The sequence below is a fragment of the Pan paniscus genome, chromosome 3, assembly GCF_029289425.2.
Source record: "Pan paniscus chromosome 3, NHGRI_mPanPan1-v2.0_pri, whole genome shotgun sequence".
Classification (NCBI taxonomy): Eukaryota; Metazoa; Chordata; class Mammalia; order Primates; family Hominidae; genus Pan; species Pan paniscus.
In genome coordinates, this window is record NC_073252.2 from 39,339,891 (window position 1) to 39,353,169 (window position 13,279).

General features: G+C 37.6%; 1 long non-coding RNA gene across 6 annotated transcripts in view; it reads right to left on the reverse strand.

The window, feature by feature from the left end:
- The window catches only part of LOC129397581 (uncharacterized), a 119,903-nt gene that overhangs the window by 88,706 nt on the left and 17,918 nt on the right, over positions 1-13,279 (reverse strand). For all 6 annotated transcript variants that reach the window (XR_008625124.2, XR_008625121.2, XR_008625127.2 and 3 more), the window contains exon 2: positions 10,022-10,173. This is a non-coding gene — a long non-coding RNA (uncharacterized LOC129397581). The remainder of the gene's footprint in view (positions 1-10,021; positions 10,174-13,279) is intronic.

Sequence of the window (13,279 nt, forward strand, 5' to 3'; positions counted from 1 at the left end):
ATTCCGAATCTGGGTGATGGGCATAAGAGCATTTATGATATTTATTTTCTTTATTGTTCTGTGTCCCTGAAATTTTACATGATAAAAGTCCAGCATTTGTTCACATTAAAATGGTTAATTTTATGTTATATGCATTTTACCTCAATAAATATTTTCTCTTTTTCTTTTTTTTTTTTTGAGACGGAGTCTTACTCTGTTGCCCAGGCTGGAGTGCAGTGGCATGACCTCAGTTCACTGTAGCCTCTGCCTCCCAGGTTCAGGCGATTCTCTGCCTCAGCCTCCTGAGTAGCTGGGATTACAGGCATCACCTGTACAGTGTACAGTGCCACCACACCAAGCTAATTTTTGTATTTTTATTAGAGATGAGGTTTCACCATGTTGACCAGGCTGGTCTCGAACTCCTGGCCTCAAGTGACCTGCCCACCTCAGTCTCCCAAAGTGTTGGGATTACAGGTGTGAGCCACTGTACATGGCCTCAATAAATATTTTCTTAATATTTAAAAAATGAGTTCAGGTGGAACTTAAAGCTCTCACAAACGTTAATGACATTTTCTTTGACCATATCTACATAATGCAAAAAAAAACACTTAATAAAAAGATGTAACTTTATTTTGTATTAATTATACCAGTGTGGGCCAGACAAGGTGGCTCACACCTGTTAATATAGTTTGGATTTGTGTTCCTACCCAAATCTCATGTGGAATTAGAGGAGGGACCTGAATGGAGGTGACTGGATCATGGGGTGGATTTCCCTCTTACTCTGCTCATGATAGTGAGTGAGTTCTCAAGAGATCTGATGGTTTAAAAGTGTGTGGCACTTCCCCCTTCACTCTCTCTCCCTCTTCTGCCACCATGTGAAGAAGGTGCTTGCTTCCCCTTTGCTTCCGCTATGGTTGTAAGTTTCATGAGGCCTCCCAGTCTTGCAGAACTGTGAGTCAATTAAATCTCTTCTTCATAAATTACCCAGTTTCAGGTAGTTCTTTATAGGAGTGTGAAACAGACTAATACACCTGTAATCCCAATACTTTCGGGCGCCAAGGCAGGAGGCTCTCTTGAGCTCAGGAGTTCAAGACTAGCCTGGGCCACATAGTGAGACCTCATCTCCACAAAAAAATTTAAAAATTAGTCAGGCATGGTGCTGCATGCCTGTAGTCCCAGCTACTTGGGGGCTGAGATGGGAGGATCACTTGAGCCCACCATTGCACCATCACACTCCAGCCTGGGCAACAGAGTAAGACCCTGTCTCAAAAACAAATAAAAAATTGTATCATTGTGGTCCTCATAAGTGTGATTTTTAATAGGTGTATGGTTCCACATTCAAATCATTCTGGAGAAAAAGAATAATTAGGACCCTTTAAATAAAATATTCTTCATTCAGTGTACTACAAATAATAACTTGTCATTATCTACCTTCCTTACTCACTGGGTGACTTCATGTCATCTGAACCCTGGCCGAGACAATTAACTAGATGTAAGGGATTAACACAAATTGTTCACAATTTTTCTAAGCAGTCAAATATCCTCCAACTGAAAAAAAATGTTCCTAATAAGAATGGTTTTTAATTTAGCTATTGACTAATTTCCCACCAATGTAGTATCACATTTATAATTTAGATTTTATTATTCTAAATGGCTATTTGAGGGCATATTAAGAAAGAAGCTACAATATAAAGAACAAGTATTAGAGTTAAAAAAAACTAATAATTACATAGCCTCTTTGAACCTTTAAGGCCCTTATTTACAAAATGTACAACAATGCTTAGAGAAAATGATAACTGAGATAATTATTCAAGAAGCATAAATAAAAGCTTTTTATAAATTCCAAATCACCCCACAGAAGTGGGTAATTTAAATTTAAAAACCAAACGATTGAATCAAAATATCAGTTGGCTTCTTTGCAGAAATCAACAAGCTGAATCCAAAAATTAGCATGAAAATGTAAGGGACCCAGAATAGCCAAAACAATGTTGAAGAAAAAGAAAAAAGTTGGAGGATTCACACTTTTTCATTTCAAAATTTATCACAAAGCTATAGATATTGAGACAGTGCTGTACTGTCATAAAGATAGACATGTTGATCAATGGAATGGAATTGAGAGTCCAGAAATAATCCTTAACATTTATGATCATTTTTGACAAGAGTGCTAAGATGATGGGGAAAGAATAGTCTTTGCAACAAGTGATGCCATACACATGCAAAAGAATGGACTTGGACCCTATTAAACACCATATACAAAAATTAACTCCAAATGGATCAAAGATCTAAATGTAAGAATGAAAACTATAAAACGCTCAGAAAAAAACAGAGGCATAATTCTGAATGAACTTGGATCAGGCAATCATTTCTTTTTTTTTTTTTTTTTGAAACGGAGTTTCACTCTTATTGCCCAGGCTGGAGTGCAATGGCGCGATCTCGGCTCACTGCAACCTCCACCTCCTGGGTTCAAGCAATTCTCCTGCCTCAGACTCCAGAGTAGCTGGGACTATAGGCACACACCACCATACTTGGCTAATTTTTTTAGTAGAGACGGGGTTTCACCACGTTAGCCTGGCTGGTATCGAACTCCTGACTTCAGGTGATCTGCCCACCTCAGCCTCCCAAAGTGCTGGCATTACAGACGTGAGCCACCTCACCCAGCCAAAAATTTTAAAACTTCTGTGCTGCAAAACACATCAAAAAGTTGAAAAGATAACTCACATAATGGGATAAAATATTTGCAAATCATCTATCTGATAAAGAAAGGATTTGTATCCAGAATATATAAAGAACATGTACAACTCAACAATAAAAACTTAATCCAATTTTGAAAATGGACAAAGAATCTGAAAAGTCAGTTCTCTGGAGAATATACACAAATGGTCAATAAGCACATGAAAAGATACTCGACATCATTAGTCATAAGAAAATGCAAGTCAAAACCACAATGAAAAATCACTTCACACTCACTAAGATGGCTATAATAAAAGGAACTGATAAGTGTTAGCAAAGATATGGAGAAGTGGACCCCTCATACCATGCTGATGTGATTGTACAATGGTGCAGCTGCTTTGGAAAACAGTATGGCAGTTCCTTAAAATATTAAACATAGAGTTAACACATGACCCAGCAATTTCACTCCTAGGTATCTGCCCAAGAGAAATAAAAACATATGTCCACAAAAAAAACGTGTACACCAATGTTAATTGCAGTAATATTCAAAATAGCCCCAAAATGGAAACAACCCAAATAGCCATCAACTGATAAATGGAAAAAGAAAATGTGGTGCATCAATTCAATGAGATATCATTTGGCAATTAAAAGGACTGCAGTACTGATACATGCTATGACATGGATGAGCCTAGAAGACATTACACTAAGGGAAAGGGGCCAGGTGTGGTGGTGCACACCTGTAGTCCCAGCTACTCGGGAGGCTAAGGTGAGAGCCTGGGAGCTAGAGGCTGCAATGAGCCGAGATCACGCCACCGCACTCCAGGCAGGGCAACAGAGAAAGACTGCCTCAAAAAGAAAAAAATATATATATATGCAATCTGAATATTAAATCACCTCCAAGAACCAAGTGTTTTTTCAGGAAAACATGGAGCATCTTTCTTTCATTCAGTTGCCAACAACTGTCCATCATTTACCATCCACACAGTAAAATATTAATGTTTACAAAAGAAAATACTTACTTTTATTGTACCATAGAACTTGATTTTTAAAATACAGGGCCATAAATTCCTTACCACAAAATGATCTTAGCCAGGTAGTTATAAACCTTCTAATTTTAAACCAAAAAAATCAAATAGCACTTACATATTGGTAGAAATATATGTCTGTGAGTGACCTATTACCTATTGATTTGTATTATACATCATATTAGACATTGCCAATGTCTTGTAGTCAGGAACAGACCTGTGATTGAACAAGTTGTGTTTATTATTCACACACACCATGAGGCTGTGATCCCAGCTATGTGGGAAGCTGAGGCACAAGAATCACTTGAACCTGAGAGGCATATCATGAGGCTTGGCGCACCTCTTTAAGAGGCTGTTAGAATATGTCATGTCTGGTTGTGATTTGAGGGAGAGTTCAAGGACGCAGGGGTTCACCGTATACTGAGTGTTGGCAGAATATGAGGACAATTCTGTGACTGGCTACCTCAATAAATCTTATCTATGGGGAGGGCACTAGAGCATAGCTCAAGCTATAATTGGTAGAGAAGCAACTGTCACTAATATTAGCCAGGAAGGGGGATGTTTGGTATTTTGGGGATGACACAGTAGCCTTATTTTTTTGCACATTTAGAAAAAAATGTGTGTTTATCTTGTATTGCATCACTTTAGCATGGTCTCAGATTGGCCTTGTCTAATGCTGATGTTTTGTGAAACTATGTCCAACAGGAGAGCGCCAAAGCCTACCAGTGAGTGCCAGGCTGGCCCCGCAGGTCAAGGGCTGCCCTTCTCTTTCTCAGCATCCCTAATATGGTACATATGATTTTAATTGCCAGCACTTATAATGAACTTGTGATAAAATAGCTGTTTGGAAGGTAATTGTGAATAACTGTCATCAGAAAATGTTTAATAATAAATAATATGTTTAATACACAAGTCTTACCAAAGTCGGGCAGAGACACAACCAAAAAAGAGAATTTTAGACCAATATCCTTGATGAACATTGATGCAAAAATCCTCAATAAAATACTGGCAAACCGAATCCAGCAGCACATCAAAAAGCTTATCCACCATGATCAAGTGGGCTTCATCCCTGGGATGCAAGGCTGGTTCAATATACGCAAATCAATAAATGTAATCCAGCATATAAACAGAACCAAAGACAAAAACCACATGATTATCTCAATAGATGCAGAAAAAGCCTTTGACAAAATTCAACAACCCTTCATGCTAAAAACTCTCAATAAATTAGGTATTGATGGGACGTATTTCGAAATAATAAGAGCTATCTATGACAAACCCACAGCCAATATCATACTGAATGGGCAAAAACTGGAAGCATTCCCTTTGAAAACTGGCACAAGACAGGGATGCCCTCTCTCACCGCTCCTATTCAACATAGTGTTGGAAGTTCTGGCCAGGGCAATCAGGCAGGAGAAGGAAATAAAGGGTATTCAATTAGGAAAAGAGGAAGTCAAATTGTCCCTGTTTGCAGACGACATGATTGTTTATCTAGAAAACCCCATCGTCTCAGCCCAAAATCTCCTTAAGCTGATAAGCAACTTCAGCAAAGTCTCAGGATACAAAATCAATGTACAAAAATCACAAGCATTCCTATACACCAACAACAGACAAACAGAGAGCCAAATCATGAGTGAACTCCCATTCACAATTGCTTCAAAGAGAATAAAATACCTAGGAATCCAACTTACAAGGGATGTGAAGGACCTCTTCAAGGAGAACTACAAACCACTGCTCAAGGAAATAAAAGAGGATACAAACAAATGGAAGAACATTCCATGCTCATGGGTAGGAAGAATCAATATCATGAAAATGGCCATACTGCCCAAGGTAATTTACAGATTCAATGCCATCCCCATAAAGCTACCAATGACTTTCTTCATAGAATTGGAAAAAACTACTTTAAAGTTCATATGGAACCAAAAAAGAGCCCGCATCGCCAAGTCAATCCTAAGCCAAAAGAACAAAGCTGGAGGCATCACACTACCTGACTTCAAACTATACTACAAGGCTACAGTAACCAAAACAGCATGGTACTGGTACCAAAACAGAGACATAGATCAATGGAACAGAACAGAGCCCTCAGAAATAACGCCACTTACCTACAACTATCTGATCTTTGACAAACCTGAGAAAAACAAGCAATGGGGAAAGGATTCCCTATTTAATAAATGGTGCTGGGAAAACTGGCTAGCCATATGTAGAAAGCTGAAACTGGATCCCTTCCTTACACCTTATACAAAAATCAATTCAAGATGGATTAAAGATTTAAACGTTAGACCTAAAACCATAAAAACCCTAGAAGAAAACCTAGGCATTACCATTCAGGACATAGGCGTGGGCAAGGACTTCATGTCCAAAACACCAAAAGCAATGGCAACAAAAGACAAAATTGACAAATGGGATCTAATTAAACTAAAGAGCTTCTGCACAGCAAAAGAAACTACCATCAGAGTGAACAGGCAACCTACAAAATGGGAGAAAATTTTTGCAACCTACTCATCTGACAAAGGGCTAATATCCAGAATCTACAATGAACTCAAACAAATTTACAAGAAAAAAACAAACAACCCCATCAAAAAGTGGGCGAGGGACATGAACAGACACTTCTCAAAAGAAGACATTTATGCAGCCAAAAAACACATGAAAAAATGCTCATCATCACTGGCCATCAGAGAAATGCAAATCAAAACCACTATGAGATATCATCTCACACCAGTTAGAATGGCAATCATTAAAAAGTCAGGAAACAACAGGTGCTGGAGAGGATGTGGAGAAATAGGAACACTTTTACACTGTTGGTGGGACTGTAAACTAGTTCAACCCTTGTGGAAGTCAGTGTGGCGATTCCTCAGGGATCTAGAACTAGAAATACCATTTGACCCAGCCATCCCATTACTGGGTATATACCCAAATGACTATAAATCATGCTGCTATAAAGACACATGCACATGTATGTTTATTGCGGCATTATTCACAATAGCAAAGACTTGGAACCAACCCAAATGTCCAACAATGATAGACTGGATTAAGAAAATGTGGCACATATACACCATGGAATACTATGCAGCCATAAAAAATGATGAGTTCATGTCCTTTGTAGGGACATGGATGAAACTGGAAACCATCATTCTCAGTAAACTATCGCAAGAACAAAAAACCAAACACCGCATATTCTCACTCATAGGTGGGAATTGAACAATGAGATCACATGGACACAGGAAGGGGAATATCACACTCTGGGGACTGTGGTGGGGAGGGGGGAGGGATAGCATTGGGAGATATACCTAATGCTAGATGATGAGTTAGTGGGTGCAGCGCACCAGCATGGCACATATATACATATGTAACTAACCTGCACAATGTGCACATGTACCCTAAAACTTAAATTATAATAAAAAAAAAGAAATTTATAAAAGTCAACACGCCAATTTGAAATAAAAACTTAGGACAATAATAAAATATTCTCAAAAATAATGATTTTTTTCTAAGATATTTTTGTAGAGGTTACTTTCCAACAAAATATCAAGAATAGCACAAAAAATTCACATCTACCTTTTACTTGGATTTACCAGCTGTTTACATAAAGTGTCGCTTTGGCCCTAAATACTTCAATATGCATTTTCCTAAGAACTAGGACATTTTATTATATAACCACAGCACAGTCACTGAAATAAAGAAATCTAATGCTGATACAAAACGATTTTCAGACTTGAGTCTCCCTCTGTTGATCAGACTGGAGTGCAATGGTGCCATCTCAGCTCACTGCAACCTCCGCCTCTCAGGTTCAAGTGATTCTTGTGCCTCAGCTTCCCACGCAGCTGGGATCACAGGCGTGTGTCACCATGCCCATCAAATGTTTGTATTTTTAGTAGAGATGGGATTTCGCCATGTTGACCAGGCTGGTTTCCAACTCCTGGCCTCAAGTGATCCACCCACCTTGGCCTCCCAAAGTGCTGGGATTACAGGTGTGAGCCACCGCACCAGGCCCTATTTTCTAATCTATGGTCCGTCCGTATCCAAATTTCATCACTTGTCCCAATAATGTTTTTTTTTTTTTTTTTTTGAGATGGAGCCTTGCTCTGTTGCCCAGGCTGGAGTGCAGTGGCACAATCTCGGCTCACTGCAACCTCTGCCTCCCAGGTTCAAGTGATTCTCCTGCCTCAGCCTCCCAAGTAGCTGGGATTACAGGCACCCACCACTACGCCTGGCTAATTTTTGTATTTTTAATAAAGACGGGGTTTCACCATGTTGGCCAGGCTGGTCTCGAACTCCTGACCTCGTGATCCACTCACCTCGGGCTCCCAAAGTGCTGGGATTACAGGCATGAGCCACCGCGCCTGGCCCCAATAATGTTCTTATAGACGTCATCTTCACCTGGAGCAGGATCCAATCCAGGTTTATGCACTACATTTAGTTATCACATCTCCTTTGTTTTTAAAAAAACTTGCAAGTCTCTCAGCCTTTGTGTTGCTTAGCCTTGACATGTTTTAGGAATCCAAGCCAGTTATTTTGTAGAATGTCCCTCACTTTGGGTCTGTCTTATGTTTCCTTATGATTAGATATAGGTTACACACTTTAGGCAGGAATGCATTTTTATGTTACATCTGATTCTTGCCAACAAAGACAACTCAAGTATAGTTGCATAAATATACAGAGAAAATACAGTCCCAAGAGTGATTCATTTATTTCTTTCAATTGCTAATTGTTTATAATTTAAAAGTCTAGATCTAGAATATGATGTGGTGTATGTCTGTGGTAGCAAGTAGAGTAAGAATCTTTCTTCATTACATGATTATTTCAATGCGGTATTTCCTTACAAAATAAACACTCTCATCAAGTTGATTTAGCAGTGCTGAGAGAGAGGAACTTTTACCAATTTCTAATGTAGGCCCATGGTTTACTTTATGGCAAAGCTGCACTCCAGGTAAACTCCAACTAGGAAGCCCAACAAAGGTACCTGATGTGAAGCAAGACTGGGTTTAAGGGATCTAAGCCAATTCAACATATTATTCATGATTTCTGCCATGTAGCAGCTTCTCTAACTTCTTTTGTTAATAGAGGCCTCCTGAAATCAATGTCTTGGTTATTGTGCTGGTATTTCTACCCATTTATTTTCTCCTTATAGACATATTCTAGTTGTAATGTACCAAAAAGATCTAGAAATTTGATATGTGCTTTTTTCTAAAACAAAGCATAACTTATGGTCTTCTAGTGTTGTGGGGGGTGGGAAGAGAGAAAAAAAACAGAGAAACTCCACCTATAAAAATACTACCTACACAGATTCTATGATTTAAAAAAAAACAAAACAGTTTCTGGGTACAGTGGCTCATGCCTGTAATCCCAGCACTTTGGGAGGCCGAGGCAGGCAGATCATCTGAGGTCAGGAGTTCAAGACCAGCATGGCCAACATGGTGAAACCCCATCTCTACTAAAAATACAAAAATTAGCTGGGTGTGATGGCACACACCTGTAATCCCAGCTACTTGGGAGGCTGAGGTGGGAGAATTGCTTGAATCCGGGAGACAGAGGCTGCAGTGAGCCAAGATCACGCCACTGCACTCCAGCCTGGGTGACAGAGCGAGACTCCGTCTCAAAAAAAAAAAAAAGTTTCTACATGTCAGCAATACGTACTACCCCCCAAAATCTCATAATGCAAAATATTTGGGGAAATAGGTTTTAAGCTTCACATGTATGAAATTGTCTTAAATGTTAAGCCCAAAAGATAATGATGATTTTATATCCACAAGTTAAGTCATAAGAAAGTAAATTATTTTTTGTTCAAAAGAAAGGAGTGTGTGTGGATGGACACACATACAAAAGGAAGAAAGGAGAAAGGTGAGGGGGAATGAATGGATCAATAAAACAAAACAGCCCCAGAAAGCACAATACTAGTCTTTATAAAGCTGAACCATGAACTTGAAGAAAAGATGCACAGGTGAGAAAAATCATTCTTTAAATGCTTTCAGTAGAAGCGGAAAAAAAAAATTCTAGTTATTGCTATTTTATATGACTCACAGCAACTTAGTTTACACTGTGGAGGACAGTATAGCTCCCCTACTTCAATCTTAGGTCAAATTTCTACCCAGAAAATGTCTTGAACTTGTCTTCACCCTTCCATTTCTACTGCCAATACTCATAAAGTCCTTAAATTAGTTCTTATTTCAATAGGTTCTAAGTATCGTAACTAGTCTGTCTCTAGCATCTTATCCTTCCGATCTTTTCTCAAACTCGTAATCAAAGTTATCTTTCTTATGTCTATTACCTTGATTGTGTTGATAGTTTTACAGGTATGTGCATATGTCCAAACTCAGCAATTGTATGTGTAGTTTATTATATATCAATTATACCTCAATAAAGTTGTTTTCTTAAAAAGCAAAGTTATCTTTCTACAACACATATCCAATCACATCCCTCTCCTCGAAAACCTTCAGTTGAAGACATGTAGTCCAGACTTCTCAGCATGACATACAAGGTCCTTCCAGCCTCAGCTCCCACAGGCCTGCATATTAGAAAAGGCATCAATCATGGAAAATGCCAGGACTTTCATATCGCCATGCCTTTGTTTAGATTGTTCTCTCTCTGGAATACCCATTCTAATCTCTTTTCCATCCAACCAAACCCTACTCGTTCTTCAAAGCCCATATCTTCAACATTATAAGCTTTTCCTGATTCTTTCCACATACCCTCAATCCACTGATATGAAACCCGTCCTCCTATGCTCCACACTTCCTTCACACCTCAGTAACAGCAATAGGATTGAAGTACGGTTCGATGTAGAGCAAGGCACTTGATAAATGCTCAAAAAATGTTTGTTAAATGAGAGCATTGATTTTAAAATAATTTTGTGGGGTTTTTTTGTTTTTATGAGACAAGGTCTCACTGCAGTCACCCAGGCTGGAGTGCAGTGGCATGATCTTGGCTCACTGCAACCTCCACCTCCTGGGTTCAAGCGATTCTCCCACCTCAGCCTCCCAAGTAGTTGGGACTACAGGCGTGACCCACCACATCCAGTTAATTTTTTCTTTTCCTTCCTTCCTTCCTTCTTTCTTTCTTCTTTCTTCTTTTTTTTTTTTTTTGGTATTTTTTGTAAAAATGGGGTTTCGTCATGTTGCCTAGGCTGGTCTCGAACTTGTGAGCTCAAGTGATCCACCAGCTTTGGTCTTCCAATGTGCTGGGACTACAGGCATGAGCCGCCACACCCAGCCCACCCAGCTAATTTTTAAATTTTTTTGTAGAGGCAGGGTCTCACTATGCTGCCCAGGCTGGTTTTAAATTCCTGGGCTCAAGCAATCCTCCTGCCTTGGACTCTCAAAGGGCTGGAATTACAGGTGTGAGCCACTGTGCCCAGCCTGAAACTTTTTATTATGAAAACGTTCAGGCATACATAAGAATAGACACAATAGTATAATAAATTCCCATGTGATTATCCCCCAGCTTTAACAATTATGAACATTTTACTCCGATCTTGTGTAATCTCTATTGCTTCCTGTCATCACTGTCTGGATATTCTCCTCCATACATTTTCTTTTTTGAACAAATTGCATCTGTCATTTTTCAACCTAGAAAATGTTTTTTATTAGTTTGATGGGTATTATACCTTTATTTTTATCAAGATTTATTGTGATATACATGAATTATAATGTTGAAATAAAAAACAATTTCAACCTTGAACTTCTCGTTGCTTAATAACAGTAACAACATTACCTCACCTATTACTTATTGAGTGCCTACTATAGACCACACATGGCTAGCAACCATCATATATGTTATCTCATCTTTTTAACAACCCTCTAAAGTGGATATTATTAGCTGTATTATAGACAAGAAAAGTGAAGCTGAGAAAGTTAAGTATATTTCCAAGTTATTAAAGGATTATTACTGAGTTCAAATCAGCTTGTCTGTGTTTTCCACTCTACCTCATTACCTCTAAATATCCCTTCCCTCATATCTACCTACTGAAATCTTCTTATCTATTCTGTCAGCCTAACGAGAAAAAACAGAATACATAATAAAAATCAGAAAATGAGGCATTAATCAGGGTTCCTAATTTTAAAATTATAAAATGATATAAGATAATAAAATTATATAAAATATCAAATGCATCTTGCAGCTTAAAAATAATAAGCTGAAAAGTGACTTTCAGAAGGCATATAATAGGAAAAGATTTGTTGCTTCATAAACAATCAATATTAAAAAATACATGCTGTTTTTCATATAACTCATATGACAAAAAGTGAATGGGATTTTGGAAACAATTATCTAGGGATCAGTGACCTCAAAGTGTGCTCCCTGGACCAGCAAAATCAGCATCAGCCAGGAACTGCAAGTTGAAATGCAAATAAGTTGACTTATTTGTTATGAGAAAACTAAAAATCTATTTAAGATTATATGCTTTTTTATTGCTCGATACTGAACAGCATAATAAATGTGTTAAATTTTTTATTTGACCTAAATAAATGTGTTAAATATACACATATACCATATTCATAAATACATAGTAAAATAGATATACATAGGGGCAAAAACCAGAAGGAAATATGCAAAAAAAGTAATCAATACATTGATAATTGGATTTTGTTTTCTTTTCTCTTTCTTTTTAACTAATTAAATTGTCTCTAAAACTAAATTCCATAAACATTTTTATTCCTATTTTATACATGGGAGCACAGGTTCAGAGGAGATAATTTTCCCAAGGTCAAAGAATCGGTAAGTTCCATGAACTGGGTTTAAAGTAGAGGTTCATGACCAAGTTCAATTTGCTATTACACCATGTGGTCCTTAAGCAAGTCTTATCATTTTACAATAGAAACACTTAAAATATAAATATGTATTGTAAGGCAATGCACAAAAATAAATTTTTTAAGAACCCAAATGTGATGTTTAATATCATGTTTAAAGATCAAATGCGCAATGGTCATTATCTACCAGCTTCGTTTAGTTACTAGGTTTTTGCAATGTTGAAAAAATTATGTTCACAAGCTTGAAAAATGTCTCAGCCAATTTCTTGAAAATATGTTAAATTGACCATATTATTATGGTCAATTTATTATTATGTAATTTTTATTTATTATGTAATTTTTATCAAACTTGAGGTAAAAGTGAATAGTAAAAATGAAAAACTAAGATAGTAGAATTTTATAATATAATAAAAAAGATAACAATGGGTATAGTACATCAGTAAGTTCTAGCATTCCTAAAAGACTTCCAAAAAAAGTCCTTTGGTAGGACTAAGGATTGTTGAGTGGGCAATATTAATCATAAGGAAAATGATTAAGAAGAGGGAGAAATGTAAGGTTAGTTAATAAAAATAGAATAAAGTCAGTGAAAGTAGGGGAATTATGTAAGTTACTAAGACCTTATAGAAAACAAAAAAACAAAATCTAACCAAAAAAAAAAAAAAAAGACAGAATAAAGAGGAGACTAATGTGGAATGTTTACATTCTTGCCTCTACCAGAATTCTAGGCCAAAAGTAGAGCATCAGTTTGACTTTCTGGAAAGATTTCTTCTGAGACTGAATTAATTGATATGGTTTGGCTGTGTCCTCACCCAAATCTCATCTTGAATTGTTACTCCCACAATTCCTACGTGTCGTGGGAGGGACCCA